Genomic DNA, 21183 nt, shown 5'->3' with positions numbered 1-21183 from the left:
TACCCATACTACGAACCAATACAGTACGACTTCATTGAGTTTTGGTCGATTAGCACCTCTCTATCGCCAGCAACTACACTTTAAGATATTGCACAAAATAAATAGACGTCCAACTTTCAAGCGCACAAACGGATACGCACTGTAGGACCCAGTAACACGTCTGTTATCTTTTGTTCGCTTTTCCACCGGTGTAAATCACTCAAGTGTAACTTGAGATTGTCGGATGTTTTAATCATGCGTCGTTCTTCGAGAAGCCTCTCGTCGGAGCAGTAATTACTTTTTCAATATAGTGAAGCAAGATAATATACAGCTCATACGCAATAAACTTGCAAGAGATTATAAATATCTCCCAAAATTAATATATTATAATGTGATTTGAAACCATAACATAAGCTGCTGGCAAGAGACTGAATTAGCACGCCGATTATAATGCTATACCTAATGCATACTGAAAAGATTTTGCGCCAAAAAACAACACACACAAGAAAGATGACGACACCACGGGCGCTACTTCAACTGTTTAATGAGGGTGAAAGCACTCGACATATATAGCCCTCCACAACACCGCGCATGCGTACAAGGCAACATGGAGTACAAGGTTTTATATAGGGCTATATATGTCAAGTGCTTTCACACTCATTAAACAGTTGAAGTAGCGCCCGTGGTGTCGTCGTCTTTCTTGTGTGTGTTGTTTTTTGGCGCAAAATCTTTTCAGTATGCAAGATCACCAACTAGCCCAGCACTTAATTCTTCTAAACTATACCTAATGGCTTAGAAGAACTATCATATTGCTCAAATTTGTTGCCTAAATTCCAAAGTGCATAAAATGCACAAAACAGCAGTGTGCTGTGTCCCAACTTCAACGCCAGTCTTTCCTGCATAACATGGGTGATATTTTAGTTGTTCGCAGATTTATTCTTTACCAGAGAAGAAACTGTGGAAAACTTGGTAGACATGGAATCTATAATACAAAATACACTGTGCAGTTAATCTTGATGGACTTCCTGCATGCTGCAGGGTAGCAAGCATATTTATATGGCGTTTGATTCATTTTAAGCAGCGCTAAAAATTACACGGACAAGGAAGACCACAGGACCAGCACTGACTGCCAACATCTTTAGTAAAGCCCGCACAAATATATACTATTCGCAACGGGCTGAAAGAGAGAAAGGAAAAAAGGGAAGGTGTCTTTGTCAATCAACTCCTGCTGCGAATGCGTCACAAACGTAAAACTATAGCAACCTGAGCGTGGCTTTGCCTCGCCTGGAACCGCCAGAGTAGTACAAATGCGCCAGTCGGCAACAATCCACTTGGGACTCAACACCGCAGCAAGGATGCCGTACTTACCACCGTTGTTGTTACAGGCAGTGGTTACCTTGGCGATGTGTTATGGGCTGCTCAGCTCCAGCCAACTGTCTCTGGATGACACCTCTCCAGAATGGCCTTCCTCGGTGTGCCCATTAACGCGCAGTTCCTCCCAGATCCACTCCTGCGGCAACTTTCAGTCTTTGCCTGGTCCGCCTCATGCGGAGCCGTTTCGCTCATGCCGGCAATTTTCCAGCGCTGCCTCTTGGGCTAAGTCAACTACAGATTGCCTGGAGCCATTTCTAGAAGAAACCATCTTTTTGGGCTGGCAACCTGAGCATGGCTTTGCCTCGCCTGGAACCACCACAGCAGTACAAATGCGCCAGTCGGCAACAATCCACTTGGGGCTCGACACCGCAGCAAGGATGCCGCACTTACCACCGTTGTTGTTACAGGTTAGTTACCTGGAAGCAGCACCTTGTATTAGGTCTAGTAATTAGCTTTATTGCGGTGTCGTGCCCACCACCATTATTTCATCCATTGAACCGATGTTTGTCTATTTTAAATCGCTTATGCTCTTTCTTGTCTAGTCTGCTGCTTATGCTTTCTGGCGATGTGGAAAGTAATCCAGGTCCTATGAGCAAGGCGGAAGCAGATGCCTTTGCCTCAGCCATGGAAAAAATTTCTAAACTTGAGGAGAGGCAGGCTAATTTACTTGCCGAATTGACACTAAGCAAGGAGAGGTGTGCAGCTGCCGAGAATGAAATTAAGCTCCTAAATGCCAGAATTGCAGCTTTGGAAACATGCAACATATCCGAACAGCAAACATGCGATGCTGTCACAACTGCAACTAACTTGCGCAGTGTTACTGACCAGTTGTCTAGCATTTCATCTTGGTGTGATAGTGCTGAAAATCGGATGCGACGCTCTAACCTTCTGTTTTTTTGGAATTGATGACACCCCTAACGAAGATTAGGCTGCATCCGAACAAAAAATAATAAAGTTATGCTCAGAGAAGCTTCAAATTACTGTAACAAATAACCATAAATACTTTAACGCAATACAACGGACGCAAGAAAGGTGACAGGACAAGGCGCTACTCTCAAGTGACATCATTTTATTGCGTCACTCCTTTATAGACAGCAGAAACTAGAGGAACATGCGCAGTGAGCACTATGTGCAGGAACCATCAACATCCGATCACAAGAGTGCTCTCATGCGACAGAATCTAAAAAACCATATTCAGCACTGTACAAGTTTAAAGAAGGCACACTAATGCACTGTGACCCTAACGACTGTATGAAGAATGCTTCCGATAACTCTCGGGCAGTGGTATCGCGGCTCTTTTTCAAAATTGTGGCATCATAAAACATGGGTTTGCACTTGCATATTTTACAATGTTGAGCGAAATGGGAACCTGTGCCTGTTGGTATGGATCGCTCATGTTCTCTAAGGCGCTCGTTAACACAGTGGCCTGACTGCCCTACATACACTTTGCCACATGACAACGGAATCTTATAAACTACACCGACGCTGCAATCTACAAACTTCGCATGGTTCTTTTCACAATCTAGTTTTTTACTTGTTTTAGAAATACGGCTGCACAACATTGACAGTTTCTGAGGAGCAAAAAACACTACCCGAATTTGGTATCTAGTGGCAACATTCTTTAGAGTGTGAGCACTCTATGGCAATACGGCACAACTTCAGGCCTCTTTTTTTGTGTACTACAGTTACTTTTGTGCCGCTTGCCTTTCAGTTTTTGAAGCAATACCTCATAGACTGACATCACCACCACACTTGGGTATCCCGCAGCCTGTAGCCTATCTAACAGTGCAATGAAACTCTGGTTCGCAGAGTGATGACAAGATTTCATTAACGAAGATTCCAGACACATCAAAGCAATGGCGCGTTTCACAATCTTTGAGTGCGAAGACGCGTAAGGTAAAGGTTCCTTACATGCACGTGGAGAGTACATCCAGCAGGCGTGACCTGCTTGTAAGGATAGCTGCAAATCTAAAAACTGGAGTTTACCGTCCCTAGATAGCTCATGTGTGAAAGTTCTACAGAGGTTCCACAGCTACCCTAATTCTACACAAGAAAAGGGGTCAGACAGGGAGACACAATCTCTCCAATGCTATTCACTGCGTGCTTAAAAGTATTTAAGCGATTAAACTGGGAAGGCTTAGGAGTAAAGATAGACGGCGAATATCTAAGCAACCTTTGGTTTGCCAATGACATTGTTCTTTTCAGCAACAATGCAGACGAGTTACAACAAATGATTGAGGACCTAAACAGAGAGTGTAAGAGTGGGGTTGAAGATTAATACGCAGAAGACAAAGATAATGATGAATAGCCGGGTAAGGGAACAAGAGTTCAGGATAGCCAGTCAGCCTCTAGAGTCTGTCAAGGAGTACATTTGCCTAGGTCAACTAATCACAGGGAACCCTGATCATGAGAAAGAAATTCACAGAATAAAAATGGCTTGGATCACATACGGCAGACATTGCCAGCTCCTGACCGGGAGCTTACCATTATCATTGAAAAGGAAGGTGTACAATCAGTGCATTTTACCAGTACTGACATATGGGGCAGAGACTTGGAGACTGACAAAGAAGCTTGAGAACAACTTAAGGACCGCGCAAAGAGCGATGGAACGAATATTGTTAGGCATAACGTTAAGAGACAGAAAGAGAGCGGTTTGGATCAGAGAGCAAACGGGTATAGACGATATTCTAATTGACATCAAGAGCTGGGCAGGTCATGTAATGCGCCGGTTAGATAACCGTTGGACCATTAGGGTTACAGAATCGATACCAAAAGAAGGAAAACGCAATCAACGACGACAAAAGACTAGGTGGAGCGATGAAATTAGGAAATTCACGGGCGCTAGTTGGAATCGGTTGGCGCAGGACAGGGGTAATTGGAGATCGCAGGGAGAGGCCTTCGTCCTGCAGTGTACACCCGTGAGCAAAAGTATACGGACCACGGGAGCGCATGCCAAACTGCATCGACGTGCCGTCTACCGATGCGGTGCCTGCTGTCGAGAGGGCCACTAGAGCAGCGGTGCACATGCGTGTCTCATCATATCTGCTGGCCTGACATGCAGCTTTGCCTGACGTGGTTATGGTGCTCGTAGACTGACCATCCACTGGGCGTCGTTTTCTCTGCTCCATTGCATGTGGGCCATTCTTTTACGCAGCGGCTGCGGCTGGGATGGCACGCACATCCGCCACGCTTCGTTTTCATTTTTCCTCGGCGGGGGGGGGGGGGGGGGGGGGGGGTTATCGTGCGCCGCACTGCCTTCTCTGACGCCTTTAGATGACTCGCACAAAATGGCTTCCTGCGGCGTTGTATTATCTCGAACTGTTCGAATGTTTGGTGCCGCAGGTAGAAGCAAGGTTTTGCAATCGGTGTCCGCCTTTGCATTAAGAATTGGAACTGAGTTGCAAGCGCTACTATGCTCCGCCAGCAGCAGGATGCTAAAAAGAGGAATTAGCGGCACCATACTGCCTTTATTTCTTCAAGCCCTTCAACAAGGCTTGAAGCAGAAATGCACTCGAGGGTGTCACTACAGACAGCTGCGGCAACGCTGACACATGCGCGAGAATATAAAATCAGGTGCAGCTGTGCGGTGCATGCTGCCGTTAAATTCTAATTACAGTTGCCACCTTGTGAATCTGGTCGGGGTGACCGACCTGAATCACTGGTCAAGGTGACCACCGACAAACTCCGGTCTTGAGGGCACTTAGGATGAGCCAACGTGCTGCTGTTATTTTCAGAGATTATAATTTTCCCAACTGTATGCATGATTTCACTACGCTGTCAATTTTTTATAGGCGGCGATAACGCCTCGGAGGTGCCGTGGTATCCACTCGTAACGCGATGCCATGAGGATACCCCGACTAGTGATTCAGGACGGTCATCCCGACCCGATTCGCAAGGGGGCAACTGTAATTGGAACTTCATGGCAGCGTGCACCGCACAGCTGCACCTGATTTGATATTCTCGCGCATGTGTCAGCGTTGCCGCAGCTGTCTGTAGTGACACCCTCACGTGCATTTCTTGTTCAAGCCTTGTTGAAGGGCTTGAAGAAATAAAGGCAGTACGGTGCCACTAATTCCTCCTTTTAGCATCCTGCTGCTGGCGGAGCATAGTAGCACCTGCAACCCAGTTCTACTTCTTAACGCGACGTCGGACACCAATTGCAAAACCTTGCTTCTACCTGCGGCAGCAAATATTGGAACAGTTCGAGATAACAGAACGCCGTAGAAAGCCATTTTGCGCAAGTCATCTAAAAGCGTCAGAGAAGACAGTGCGCCGCGCGAGACCAGAGACCGGCAGAGCTGGGGGAACCCCAGCAAAAGTTAGACTAAGTGTGCGGTTTGGCACTACTTTACTGGCCTTCCTCCGCTGGTCTCTGGTGTTTGCAGCCACAGATAATTTTTTTTATGTATTGTGATGCGCTCGTTGATTTCGAGCATCACAGCATAGTGACGTGCCTAAGGTCATTAAGCACTGGATTACCTGTTGTGCACCCCTTTAATAAAAGTGTGGTATACCAGTGACGGCAATGACCTCTCATCTGCGGCAATGCGAGCTGCCTGCGTGGTTTTAATAAAGAACTGTTACAAAAGTGCAATGAATGTTGACATGATGCACACTTTTTTCCTCTTCGCAGTCCTAAAATTACATCCTGTGTTGGTTTTCTAGAGCTGGCAGAGAAACACTAATTCCAAGTCAGGCTTTATTCTGCTTAGCGTCAACGTTCTGCCTGGTGCGCTGCCAGAGGCGGTACACGAGCTCGGTGTCCAGATCGGGGTGGCCCAGCAGCGGCGGGCCGCCGTCACGCAGCCAGGCACGGGCGTCGCGGGCATCGCGCGCCAAGCGCGGCCCAAGGTCAACGTGCTCGATGCCCAGGCGCTGCGCCAGGATGCCCGTGACAAGCACGTCGTCGACCCAGAAGTAGGGAACGTCGGCCGAGGCCCGGTACAGCTCACGCACCACGTCGGGCGACATGAAGATGGCCCAACCGGAGCAGTAGGGCGGGGTAGCGGTGCGGCCGGTACTCGCGGAAGCTGACGCGCCACTTGCTGCGCTGGCTGCGCTTCACGTACGGCCGCCGGATGAGGCCGCACATGAGCAACCGAGCCGGGGCACGGGGCTCCAGCTGTGCGCTCACCTGAAACAGGTCCATGAACACGTCGTCGTCCGTCTTGAGCACATAACGCGCCTGGCCACAGCGGCTCGCGACCCACTTGAGCCCCATCACGTGCTTGTACGTCAGGTTGTGGTAGCTGTCCACGAAGTTGCCCATGACCAGGTCGCCGTGCGCGGCGCTCTCGGCGCGCAGGGCGCCCTCCAGGCCGGCCGCCTGGCCCACGAGGAAGACGAGCGCCATGGCGCGCGCCGTGGCCGCGGCCAGGGCGCTCGCGTTGCCCCACGTCTCGCGAATGGCGCGCCGCCGGCCGAAGTGCGCCGGCGCAGAGTGCACGAACACGGCCAAAAACAGGTCGCGATGGCTGCGGCAGCGGCTGCTGTCCAGCACAAACGCAAAGTCGCGCCGGTCCACAAGCCGGCCCGGCTCGTCCGACACGTTGCCCGCCACACCGCGCGGACCGGGCTCCTGCGGCGGCGGCGGGGGCGACGACCAGCGAGACCACACGGCCACCGACGCCAGCAGCAGCAGCAGCAGGCCCGAGCGCCGCTCCCGTACTACGCGCGGAGCAAGCATGCTCCTCCTGAAACAAAACACCCGCAGGCTCTCGATTTCCATTCGCAACAGGGCGGCTAGCTTCTGATCCAGGCACGTACCCAGGATCACAAAGACGCGTAAACCCGCAAAAAATAACTGAAATAAGGTGAATCTCACAGGTACGCCTGTGAGATACTTCTCCTTTACTTGGCAAACAAGGAACCACATCAAATGGACTCGCGCGGGAAAGAAGCGCAGGAAGAACACTGCCAAGAACAGGTAAACAAGCGAAAGTGTAAAATTAAGATTTCTATAGTAGCATACAACTTTTAAAAAACAAAGCAGCTCGCAACCAAGGCACACTAACCGTGCAGGGTTATGTTACTCCTCCAGCCAATCACAGAAGCAAACGAAGGATACGTTCAATTCGCCTGCACCATTTGAACCAGTTCGCGAGGTGCTGCACCCTGCCATTCGTTTCAGCGGTGCGGCAATGGCGCCCGCATAACCACGCCGTTCGTTTCAAAAGGTGCAGGAAAGGTGCAAAGCTGGTTCATGATTTTGCTGCAGGCATACAGGTGCGAAGCAGCGGTGCAGCAGACGACGCAGCACACGGGCGCGAGCACCGTTAAAACCCCGCTTACGCACGTCTGATGTGTCTACGCAACTGTGGTGTGTATTTAAGCCCCAGAAACCGATCATACCTGCAGTTCAGGACCTCTCAAACTTACGCACTCCATGCACATTAGTCTGACATAGCATAACGCCTCCACCGTGTCTGCTCCTTTGCATTCGTTTCAAGTGTTTGGCTGGGCCTGCACCTCCGGAATCGAGCTGCACAGTTTCTACACTTCTCGTGAACCACCGTCAACTGGTTCACAATGGTGCAGGTGAATCGAACAGACCAAAAATCATTGTCTTGTTGCTTTTTCAAAATGGCGTCATACTTGATAGCTCCGGAGCGTCTGCTGTTCTTGAAGACGTGTTTTCATCGACGGAAGCAATGAGGTTTGCAACAGAGTGTATACAAAGTGTATGGAGTCTGAGCATTTCATTCTTCGATAGTTTACCTGCCGTGGTTGCTTAGTAGCTATGGTGTTGGGCTGCTAAGCACGAGGTGGTAGCAGGATCGAATCCCGGCCACAGCAGCCGGATTTTTGATGGGGGCGAAAACACCCGTGTACTTAGATTTAGGCACACGTTAAAGAACCCCAGTTGGTCCAAATTTCCGAAGTGCCCCACCACGGCGTGCCTCATAATCAAATCTTCTAAAGTCTGCGGTACAGTTCATTTCACTGCTGAACCCATTTTACTCATAAATTTCATTGCCAACTCAAGTGAAACTGAGTTGGCAATAAATAATATGAATTGGAAAGACAGTTGTAACGCTGACCGATTCCGCAATTTCTCTCGAGCTGATGATGTCTCGATTATAGATACGCTTTTGTTTTACTTTGATTCATTTTCAGAAAATATTGTAGACGTGCAGGAACTATGGGAATGCTTTAAGAACAGGTATTCGGATGGCTTAGATCCAAGAACAGGTATTCGGCTTTAACTCAGGAAGAGGACCTTAGTGTTGAAGTTATGAACGACAATCTTATGGGCATCATTAAAGAGTGTGCAATTGAAGTTGGTGGTAACTCCGTTAGACACGATGCCAGTAAGCTATCGCAGGAGAAGAAAGATCTCATCAAGAAACGCCAATGTATGAAAGCCTCTAACCCTACAGCTAGAATAGAACTGGCAGAACTTTCCAAGTTAAGCAACAAGCGTAAGACAGCCGACATAAGCAACTATAATATGGATAGAATTGAACATGCTCTCAGGAACGGACGAAGCCTAAAAACAGTGAAGAAGAAACTAGGAACGGGCAAGAATCAGATGTATGCGTTAAGAGACAAAACCGGCAATATTACTAATATGGATGAAATTGTCCAAGTGGCTGAGGAGTTCTATAGAGATTTATACAGCACCAGTGGCACCCACGACGATAATGGAAGAGAGAATAGTCTAGAGGAATTTGAAATCCTACAAGTAACACCGGAAGAAGTAAAGAAAGCCTTGGGAGCTACGCAAAGGGGGAAGGCAGCTAGGGAGGATCAGGTAACAGCAGATTTGTTGAAGGATGGTGGGCAGATTATTCTAGAAAAACTGGCCACCCTGTATACGCAATGTCTCATGACCTCGAGCGTATTGGAATCTTGGAAGAACGCTAACATAATCCTAATCCATAAGAAAGGGGACGCCAAAGAGTTGAAAAATTAGAGACCGATCAGCTTAACGTCCGTTGCCTACAAACTATTTACTAAGGTAATCGCAAATAGAATCAGGAACACCTTACACTTCTGTCAACCAAAGGACCAGGCAGGATTCCGTAAAGGCTACTCAACGATAGACTATATTCACACTATCAATCGGGTAATAGAGAAATGTGCGGAATATAACCAACCCTTATATATAGCTTTCATTGATTACGAGAAAGCGTTTGATTCTGTCGAAACCTCAGCAGTCATGGAGGCATTACGGAATCAGGGTGTAGACGAGTTATATGTAAATATAGTGAAAGATATCTACAGCGGCTCCACAGCCACCATAGTCCTCCATAAAGAAAGCAACAAAATCCCAATAAAGAAAGGCGTCAGGCAGGGAGATACGATCTCTCCAATGCTATTCACAGCGTGTTTACAGGAGGTATTCAGAGACCTGGATTGGGGAGAATTTGGGATAAGAGTTAATGGAGAATACCTTAGTAACTTGCGATTCGCTGATATTGCATTGCTTAGTAACTCAGGGGACCAATTGCAATGTATGCTCACTGACCTGGAGAGGCAAAGCAGAAGAGTGGGTCTAAAAATTAATCTGCAGAAAACTAAAGTAATGTTGAACAGTCTCGGAAGAGAACAGCAATTTACAATAGGTAGCGAGGCACTGGAAGTGGTAAGAGAATACATCTACTTAGGGCAGGTAGTGACCGCGGATCCAGATCATGAGACGGAAATAATCAGAAGAATAAGAATGGGCTGGGGTGCGTTTGGCAAGCATTCCGAGATCATGAACAGCAGGTTGCCATTATCCCTCAAGAGAAAAGTGTATAATAGCTGTGTCTTACCAGTGCTCACCTACGGCGCAGAAACCTGGAGGCTTACGAAAAGGGTTCTACTTAAATTGAGGACGATGCAACGGGCTATGGAAAGAGGAACGATGGGTGTAACGTTAAGGGATAAGAAAAGAGCAGATTGGGTGAGGGAACAAACGCGAGTTAATGACATCTTAGTTGAAATCAAGAAAAAGAAATGGGCATGGGCAGGGCATGTAATGAGGAGGGAAGATAACCGATGGTCATTAAATGTTATGGACTGGATTCCAAAAGAAGGGAAGCGTAGCAGGGGGCGGCAGAAAGTTAGGTGGGCGGATGAGATTTGGATCCCTCGTTTACTGCTCTATCAAGTGCCAAAACCGACTCGTATTGTCATTTGGGAAATTGCGTAACGATGCGTGGCCGCCAGTCCCATACAGCCGCGTAGAGCGCAGGACGCTGCTGTTCTAGACGTACTGTGCCCACCGCCGAATGTTAGAAAAAAAACCACAAAAGCACAGCAGAAAATTGGCTACGTCAGGCGGCTCGACTGATAACTGGAGAAGAGTCATTCAAAACACACAATATCGTTCTCCACTTCCGGTGGCGTTTTCTCTACTTCTTTAAATAAAAAAATGTTGATCCGTAAATATTTTCATAAACAATGGCTAAATTTGTTAATTTTCGTTTTTCCTTCCTGTTTGGCTGTTGCCTTGCCTCTCTACCTTAGTATATCGTCTAATTTCTCAACTGCTTGCAACTCTTGTTTTCAGTTGCCAATTTTGCACGAAAAGTGCTGTACAGTTAGGGAAAACCCAGACGAGGTTATGGGTTACAGTCATATTGCTTATGGGTTTAAGGGTTATTGCAGTGTTTGATGATGGACGCCGTTTCGTATTATTTTATTTTCCATCTTACCTAACCGATATCGCGGGTATATGGTCCCGAGGATCTACCAGCGTCGCGGTGAGCCTATGGGCGTCTTGCGCTGGAGTTTGAGGTATAGTAGCGGCGCCTAGTGGCGGTGCAGGAAACGACATCTGGGTCGTACCAGCTTGGGTCGTATTGAGCCCTGGCTGTGTCGAAGCACGTTTCTAGGCCGAGTTTTGTGTCGATTCGCACTTTTTTCTGCCCTGTTGCGAGTGCGAAAAGGCTCGTCACTTCTCGCAGACCACGTCGACCACGCTGCGAGCTAGTCGCAGCCTATAGTTTAACGAAAACGGACTCTCCGTGTGTCGTGGGACGTAATGCTGGAAGCAGAAGGAATCGGCGACGCCGATCCGGAGGGACCTAGCTCAGCATCGAAAAAGCGTCACCGTCGATACTGATGCGTCGTGGGCTCCCATGAACAAGAAGGCCTGAATCCCAACATCCGATTCTATCGTTTCCCTTCAAGGCCTCACGAAGCGGAACGTCGGGCGCGCTGTATAACTGCAGTTCGTCGTGCTGGGTAAGCGAAACTTCGCGCCATGCTGACTGCTTCACCTGTGTTGAAGCTTGCTTGATTATAGATCTGCGTTCTAAAATTCGGTCTTTTGCACCTACAGTCCCGACGGCAGACCGACATAGCAGCAGGCATGGCTGGTGATTCACGATTCGAAACCCGGCCACAGCGACAATTAACAATTCGACCGGTGCGAAGTGGTGAAGTGCCCAGGTGTGTGCAAATGACCACAAATGGCCGGGTTGATTCGGTGATAATTCGCTACCCCACTACGAGCAGCACAGGTTAGAGAGTTAAATGTGCTCATACTTGACCTCAAGCCAGCATGTTGAGGCAGCGCAGCACGATAGTATTGATTACAGCAGATCGATTTTCGAGCGTTGTCATTAAAAGCTACATCAAGCGAGTAGCGCACGAGCTCGCGCTGCGCGATTCGCACGTACGTGCGAGCTCATATGCATTGCATCAGTTATTACCAGTTACTAAAAGGGACAGGTGGCCGCTACTACAACGCAGGCCTAACTACTTGTTTAGCGGCATGCAGTCAACAAAGATTGCAGGTGACCCGCCGTTTCGCGGCATGTCGAAAGACCGCTGCCGTCGCGGCGCGTACGATCGTGCGCTCGAGCAGTTCGTACATCGCGGCATGCTGAAAGACCGCTGCCGTCGCGGCGCGTACCTTCATGTGCTCGAGCAGTTCCGTACACATGATGTCTGCTTATCGCTGCTGTGGATTCATTTATAGCAAGCATTTCCTCGCGTTTGTGCGCCTGAATCTAGCAGCGTGCAAACCTTACCTGAAGTTCCACTTCGTACGCGACTCGCTTCACTTGCGATTGACACCGCGCTAAAACTTCGCCGCTTAATTCTTGAACGGCATACACGTATTCGGCACTGCATAATTTCTTGCCTTTACGCAGCGTGCCACTCCTAAAGAAAAACTTCGGCGCCCGATATTCGCTGGAGGCCGTAATACAACACAACCGAAAGTGACGGGTCCATATATTGTAAACGTGCTTTCCGAAGCAGACGACCGAGCTTGGTACGACCCATTTTAGGACAGAGGGCGCTTTTTAGCACCTTTTTCGCAGCGCCCTCTGGGCAATGCAAGAGCCCCATTGCAGTGTTTGATGATGGACGCTGTTTCGTATTATTTTATTTTCCATCTTACCTAACCGATATCGCGGGTATATGGTCCCAAGGATCTACCAGCGTCGCGGTGAGCCTTCACTCGAGGAAATAATGAAGCAAAAGGAAAAGTTAAACGCAACCAGCGTTTTCTCCGGCTGCAACTCGTTCCTCGAACATATAGACCAGCTGACTACGAACCGAATCCCTTTCCTGGTCTGTGGATGAGTCTAAACAAAGAAGGTTGAACTAACGAATCAACAGCGATGCGCCTGACCGTTGAATAGGGTGGCGACAACTGAACACATCTCGAGTTAATTGCGTGGGCACCGAATCGATGAGAAAACTGGCCTTCACGCCCCAGGACATGCCGATTGCTACCGCCATCCAAAAGTAGTGAAAAAGGCAGCAAACTGTTGACCGCCGAATAGCTGTCAAGTCTCAATATTGATTTTACGGCGCTTTAGCAACGTGTGTGAGGAGTGGTGGCATGGGTGGGGGGGGCGCCCCCCTGGGTACGTGCCTACTGTGATCATATACACCACTCTAGCCTAACTAAGGGGTGGGACCGCCCAGCCACTTTGAAGCACGTAAAATTGCGTTTTCGAGCAGCTTGGAGCAGACAAAATTTCATTTTCGAGCAATACCATTTCATTTTGGAGGAATAATGGAACATGGCAGCGCACTTGGAAACCACGACGACCCAACACAAGCGCTGTGCTGCAACTGTCTTAAGCAACGTCTTAAAGGGCCCCTGAAACGGCTCGGACAAATTTTGTAGACGCGTATGGTACAGCTAAAATTAATCATTCGCACCACAATTTGTGTGAAATGTCTCATATTAAGAGAGCTATGGATGATTACAAGTTACCCTTCTCCATAGTCGTGCATTTTCTCCTCAACTAGTTCGCCGAGTGATCGGGGCTAAGCTCCGCCTTCACTGGCTGTGCGTCATGATGGCACGTCGTGTCGTCGACTTTCGGTTCTCTAGGAGCGAGCGCGCAAAGCCTCTCCAAACTCACTGCCACCTGCTCGGCAGTCGACCCAAAGCGAGAGCTGTCGAAGCAGCGTGGGTTGCGAGCCTTCTGTCGCAGCGCCGAACGTGTCTGGCATTCCGGTAACCACAGGCGAGCTGTGTGTTTCGGCGGATGGCTCGAGGCATAAACTCAAGCTGATGAAGGAACTTTAGTGTAGACGTACGTGAGCAGCCTGATCGGGCTGCACCGTGCAGACTGTTCATATTTGCGCTTCTGCTCATCCCGTGAAACACGGTCAAATGGCCAGGCCCTGTCTCCTTGCGCTTGCGTTTACCCTAATACCGGACTAGCAAAACGCTATTGCGTTAGTAATCTTCCGGTGTAAAGTGACGGGATCGCGCACCTACGTGCAACGTTAACCAGAGCACAGTTATATTTTTAAGGCATAGTTGAACAGATGGCCCGCAGAGCATAAAGGGTTTCCAAGATTATTTTATTTATGCAAAACTATTTTCGTGCTGCTTTATTAAAAAGCCCGTCCACAAAAAAAAATGAAATGGCTCATCCTCAGGAATGAGAACGCATTCCGGGTACATGATGACAGGGAGCATGGCTTATATTGAAAAGTCACAGTGCTGCCCTCTTTTTCAGAGTTGATTCTTTGCCTTGATGCACCTTTGGCATCAAAGAGTTTGCCGTTCATGCGACCGCAAAAGTTCAACAAAATGTTAGCACTGCACCATAACACATCTCATGACAACTTCACTGGTGTGTCCTTCTTCACGTTCGGGACACGTGTATTTATTCCAGTCTAGATTAGGCTTTAAACGAATAATTTTGCTTTTGAGACATTATTACATACAGGACCACAGTCCACATATTTACAACACCTCAAATGAGTTTAGCAATGGTGATACAAAACATATTCGCGCAACTATCTACAAAGAAACAGCTGCCTTATTCCGCAGAGTTCCAGTTTTTCTTTTCTTTGCCTCGGCATTGGCACCCCATATTCTGTCATTCACCTTGCAGAAACATGAACACATGATTTTCCGGCCCCGATTTTCGGCCACAGAGGGCAAAAAATCAACCGCGGCGTGTTCCAGCATAAGCGCGTAAGTGGAGCTACTGTAATTTGGTCACATACTTTAATTTGTATTTTTTCTGCTAGGGGGCGGCGCTCAACGCGGCTCAATATTTGGTCTATAAATGCACTCATAATAACCGTCAAACATAGTTAACGTGCAACTTTCTGCAAAATAAACAGACAATTGTTGTCATTAAACTTACGTTATTAGAGCCTGTGCTTTGTTACTTGAATAAAGGTTTTGAGACCTCATTCACGTGTGATAAGCAGCAGCCCACTGGTATCGATTGCAGTCCGTGCCGTTTATAGATTCAAATTGTACAACGGTTATATTTGCGAACGGGGTGGTCGTTGCCTTTGTGCAGCATCACGCAGGTTCGTCTTAATTAGCCAACAATACTATCTCGGCCAGTTTATGCATCCGACGATCGTGTTTAAAGACGGTGAATTTTATCAGTTGCGGCGTTTCACTGGCGTAATGGGTACATACACGGCTTCCGTCGTTAGTGGTCTGCCGCGTCTAGCCGCGTAATGACAGGTTGCTTGAAAAAAATGTGCTAGCTAGCATAAAAACTCGTCGCTGGAATCGAGCATAGTCTGTCTGGAAACTACCCAAGAAAGCGGATTAACCTTGCAGCTTCTGGGTGTGTGCACCGCTGAGTCCAAAAACACTGCTTCGCATTTTCAACTTTCAATTTCTTCGGGTGCAAGGCGGGTAAAACAGATTGCTGTAGTAATTCTTTTTTTCAAAGTGGAAAATCATAATAAAGTTATTGCTCTTCAAAGGCAATTCAAACAAGGCTCTTGCTATTTTGCCACGTAGCTAAAATTCCTAACGCGGAGTACAGTATAAAAATGAAATAGTTCTGGCTGTGTCTGCATGAATGATACATTGCGATAAATTCGCAGCAAATTAGTGCAACTGTACTTCCGGTGATACAGTTGGATTATTATCATTTGATACTTAATAAAGTTACTGTGTTCATTACCTAGTAGCTGGCAACAAATTTAATCAAGGCTTCACAAAGCACAGCCCGCACAAGGACACCATTGAAAGAAATGCACACTCAAAACAGTGTTGTGTGTGTTTTCTGTCATGGAGCGTTTTGTGCACTGTTCTTAGTCATACATGAATCACAAACTCACCCACGCTGCCATCATAGTAACTGAGGCTTTCTTCTTTTGCCTCCAGCCTCCCAGATGCTGCTCATATTTGATCACCACTTTGGACTCTATTGTCTCTGGACGTACAAGTCACCGGTGAATGTGTCACCACAGAGGCAGAATCCTCGCAAGGTATGTTTCTGAATACTTCAACTAGAACTGTGATTTGTTCATTTATTGGACAAACTTTTGTTTCACCATTATTTGCTTGCATGTTTGTCATGGCTTCATGATTTCTCTTTTCAGGAAGAAGGACAAACGAGAGTTTATTGGTTTGCAAGCTGCCCACGCCAAGCCATAAGAAGCTCAACGGACACCATAATGACAACAGGTCCTCTTGAACTACGTGCCTCACCATGAAATGTTCGCAAGTTTACCAGATAGAGGGCTGTGAGCCCTATCAGGAAAGCAAGTCTACAGTTTTCTATCGTACCGAGCGGGAATGCTAAAATTTGACATACAAGCTTGCTTGATTTTAAGGGCATTTTATGACAATCAGAGAAGTAACAAGTTCAGTCCCAACTTGTTTCTTTTCTCGTCATGTAGCAAGCTCCTTCCTACTTGGCAATGCACAAATTCTGTCATTTGCTATTTGAAAATCAGATTAACGGGCATTACCAACAAGTATCACATGCTCCTTCATAGCGTTAATTTGTTACATGAAACTGCAAAGAATTTTAAAGCCTTCAAAACCGCTCAGTGCAATTTTGTGGAAATGATGCTTCATGTTCACTGAAACTCATGTTCACCGTGTTATTCTCTCGGGAGATTTTAACTTGCCAAGCATTTATTGGGGAACGATGTCGGTCAAAATTATAACGAAAGCTTAAGGGAGGCCATGCTGGACATTGCCTTTTCTTTTAATTTATTACAGTCAGTGGATACATATACTAGAATACAGGGTAATCCTGAAACAATCCTGGACCTCTTCTTTGTAAGTGGGACCATAAGTAGTCAAACTAAGTGTGATGTATTTCCCGGTATATCGGATCTCGAGGGTGTGTTACTGACAATAAATAATATGAATTGGAAAGACAGTTGTAACGCTGACCGATTCCGCAATTTCTCTCGAGCTAATGATGTCTCGATTATAGATACGCTTTTGTTTTACTTTGATTCATTTTCAGAAAGTATTGTAGACGTGCAGGAACTATGGGAATGCTTTAAGAGTATTGTTAATGACTGCACTGAAAAATATGTACCAACTATTGTTAAGAAAAGAAAAAATAATCCTTGGATTTCTGGGGAGACGCTGAGATTGAAAAGGCAGCTCAAGTGGTTAAAAAATAAAATGAAAAAATCAAGCAGTGCTTCACCAGATCAACAAGAGAAATTTCTCACCATTTCATCTAAACTTCAGATCCAACTATCTACTGAGAAACAATGTTACTATGAAGAATCATTGCCTAAATTCATCACATCTCCAGATAGATTTTGGCGGGAGGTGTCACCGAAACATTACTAATGCGATGTATTTGAAGTTGATGGTATTCACTTGAATGATGAAGAAAAAATTGCTAACTTATTTATTGAGCTTTTCCACTCCGTTTTTACTTCTGATGATGGTGTCTTACCTGTGTTTGAGAATTTTTGGCCCCCTATTTCTGATGTGTCAATAAGCGAACAGGGTATATTCCACATGCTTTTAAAACTTGATGAAAAGAAAAGTTCAGGCCCAGACGATATACCCAACACTTTCCTAAAAAGGTATGCTGAATGGGTTTCGAAATAGTTGTACACTGTGTTTTTATGTTCCTTAGAAGAAGGTCAACTCCCAAATGGCTGGAAAACAGCCCGAGTAATACCACTTCATAAACATGGTGCCAAACAGTGTATAAAGAATTACCGTCCTGTCTATTTAACCTCTAACACTTGCAAATTATTAGAGCACATAATACATAAACATATCGTGGATTTCTTAGATACACATAACATGTTCACAGAATGCTAGCATGGATTTCGGAAAGGGTACTCAACTTGTACACAGCTAGTTGCTACCATCCATGATTAACGTAAAAATTGATGCAATTTTTATGCACTTTTCTAAAGCTTTCGACAAGGTATCACACAGTAAATTGTTATTTAAATTACATAGTCTGCTTAGAAACTCTCAACTTGTTAATTGGATTTCAGCGTACTTGAACAATCGCCACCAGTTTGTTGCATTTAAAGGCCATCAATCTAGCCAATTACCAGTGAAATCAGGTGTCCCACAGGGCTCGGCCCTAGGGCCACTTCTTTTTCTTACGTATATAAACGACATAGTACAAGACATCTGTCAAAATAAAATTGTACGCGGACGACTGTGTTCTATACACGGAGGTGAATGACCAATCGGATCAGGCATTGTTAAACAATGATTTTCAGCATGTTGCTTCGTGGAGTAAGCGGTGGCAGATGTGTATAAACTTCGACAAGACTGTTTTTATGTGGATCACTCGAAAGAAGAGGCCCTTAACGTTTCCGTACAATTTTAACAATGTGCTTCTGTGAAGCGTGAATACAAATACCTTGGGCTATGAATTTCAAACAATCTTAGGTGGAATAAACATATTCATTACGTTACAGCTATTGCATATAGAAAGGTATTCTTTTTAAGAAGAACGTTAACTCTGGCTACCTCTGCTGTAAGAAGATTAGCATACAAATCCATTGTCCTCCCAGTCTTAGACTATACTGCTATATGGGACCCCTATACAAAAGGTAATATTCTGAAACTAGAGAATGTCCTTAAAAGAGCCGTACAGTTCATTTATAACAATTTTCGACGCAGCTCAGTTACTGAACTACAAGCTCGCGCTACCTAACCCCGTTACCTGATAGAAACCGCTCATCACGTCTAAAATTTTTATATCAAATAGTTAAGGGGCACTATAACGTCGATGTTAGCAAATGGATTACATTTTCTTCCGGTTATTCAACACACCAAAGACATGAACTAACAACACCTTTTCATTCTCACAATGACTCTTTCAAGTACAGTAAAACCTCATTAAACCGTACCCGCTTAAACAGTAGTTTCGTTTTATAAGCAGTAAAGTCAAATCCCCGACTCAGCGGCCATTGAACATACATAATGTGTTTTGTATCCACATAAATATCCACGAAAATAGCACTTTTGTCGCCCGAAGTAAATAAAAACTGCACGTTTTTTCCCCTTTCATCACACTCTTCCATTTTTGACAGGTAAGTGGGCGACCTCATGCCATTTCGGTTAAGCACTGCTACCGTTTAGTACGTACTTTTTCCCAGCTCCGGCCAACTACGGTTCAACGAGGTTTCACTATTCATTTTTTCCACGAACAGTCAGAGACTGGAATAACCTCAGCAGCTGCATCGTTCAGGCAGACTCTTTGTCAACTTTCACACCCTTCTTGATGGATGAAACATAATTGGTTATTTTTATAGTGACTGTCTATATGATATCTGCGTTGATCGTTCCTCTGTTTCATTTCGTACATTTGATAAATGCTTTGCTTAAATTTTTTGGTGTTCTTTTTTGACTGTGACCTAGGCATGTACAAATATTTTGTTCGCCATTATGTTGTGTTTTCTTTCGTGTATTGTATCCCACCCTGCTAAAATACCGGTGGGGGTTGCAGTAAATAATAAAAATAATAATAATACCTCCGTCATGGTAAGTTGATATTCAACAAGGAAGTGCACGTGTGGGACGAGGTAAAAAAATCAGAGGTGTAAGGTGGCTAGTTTTCATAAAGAAACAGATGTTGATGTCACTTTCGAGTATCCTGGTTGGTTCAGCCGTCCAGAAGGAAAGTCGAGCAGCCACCAGGTGCAAAGGTGCCAACGCACCTAAGTGACAAGCCCGAACAGTTGTTCCATTACGGCTTGTATCCTTTAATGCCCAAAGTATTGTCAACAAGGTGACTGATTTTGCAACTCTCCTTTCTGTCCTCGATCCTCACATAGCATTGCTTACCGAGACTTGGTTACATGTTGACGTCAAGGACAGCGAAATTGTGCCCCCATCGTAAAAAATTTTTAGATGCGATCCACAGACTTGTGGCGGTGGAGTCGCGATAGTGGTTAAAGAACACATAAAAGCAACCCAACTGCCAGGCATAGCAGGCAATGAAAGTTTGTTCTGCAAGGCCGAATTTCTTGGTAATAAGGTTGCTATTGGTGTGGTGCATCGGCCTCCGAATGCTGATCTTGCTTTCCTTGAGGAACTTTGCGACTATGTACAGCGCTTCATGGGTGATCAAGCCAAATTTATTTTGGGTGGAGACTTCAACCTGCCTAACATTGACTGGGCCAATGTGACAGCTACTGGCGGTCATAACAAACACTCCGAATTATTAATACTGCCTTCTTATGTGATGTGAACCAGATTGTTAATACACCTACTAGAGTTACTGCCACATCAAGCCACACTCTCGACTTATTATTTTTAAACTCTAAAATAGGGTGTTCCGAGGTCACTGTTATGGACAGAATCTCTGACCATAAACTCGTGTTTGCGACCATTCAATGAAAAAAAAAATAGCGGAAGCGAAAAAGGACCCTATTTTTGTGAGATACTTCAACCGAGCAGATGATACGAGTATCTTTGACTATTTAGAAATTAATTTCAACAATTTCGGTGCTGATGATAATGTAAATGTATTGTGGTCCAGGTTCAAGTCTATGTTTGCACTGTTTAGATCGTTTTGTGCTGCACAAGGTTAAGAGGAAACAGAATAACCCTTGGATCACTCGACATATCATTCATGTTAAGAAAACTAAAGCGATTAAGGTGGGGGTATTACGGCAGCCATCTTGCGAGTAGTTCATATTTCCCCACCGGGCGACGCCACTGAGTCAGGACTGAAGGGATGCTCTTTGCCGATGCAGTACAGCGTTCGCTCGGAGCAGGACACGCCTGCATGTATCGGAAGTTTCTTGAACGTTGTCGATGCTTCCATCCGTTGTCTGTTGTCACCGACGCTTATGAAATCTGATTGTACGAGCGACGCCATTGTCTAGTACTTACTGGAAGACACGCGGGAAGCAGGGATTACTCTAGAACCTTCGATGACTCATGCATAAAAGCCAACGCGTTTCGCCGCTATCATTGTGCTTCGAGTGCAACTTGCTTTTGTGGGCACAGGATCACCCAATAAAGTCTGTTTCGTCATTCACAGTGTTGCGACTGTTTTCTTCACCATCACTACTACGTGGAATACAACTGAACAATAGTATGACAAAATCCTTCACACCATGAAGCTCACTGCAGGTTGCCTTTGCAGCGCCACTTGATTAGTGTCTATTTAGGAATCTCAGTAGCATGAAGGAACACGACAC

At 46.0% G+C, this 21183-nt stretch overlaps 1 long non-coding RNA gene and 1 pseudogene across 2 annotated transcripts in view; one reads left to right on the top strand and one right to left on the bottom strand.

Annotated features, from left to right (window-relative positions):
• The first annotated feature begins 632 nt into the window (after positions 1–632).
• LOC140215532 (uncharacterized) overlaps positions 633–21183 on the top strand; it is a 39290-nt gene continuing 18739 nt past the window's right edge. The window contains exons 1-3 of one of the 2 annotated variants that reach the window (XR_011892381.1): positions 633–1760; positions 15908–16011; positions 16126–16210. This is a non-coding gene — a long non-coding RNA (uncharacterized lncRNA). Of the gene's footprint in view, positions 1761–9686; positions 11737–15907; positions 16012–16125; positions 16211–21183 lie in introns of those variants that run through there. The other variant, XR_011892382.1, reaches the window with a different exon arrangement.
• LOC126543810 (beta-1,3-galactosyltransferase 5-like) overlaps positions 2403–21183 on the bottom strand; it is a 106662-nt pseudogene continuing 87881 nt past the window's right edge.

Source organism: Dermacentor andersoni, chromosome 1 (genome assembly GCF_023375885.2).
Source record: "Dermacentor andersoni chromosome 1, qqDerAnde1_hic_scaffold, whole genome shotgun sequence".
Taxonomy (NCBI): Eukaryota; Metazoa; Arthropoda; class Arachnida; order Ixodida; family Ixodidae; genus Dermacentor; species Dermacentor andersoni.
This window is presented reverse-complemented; position numbering and strand designations above follow the sequence as displayed.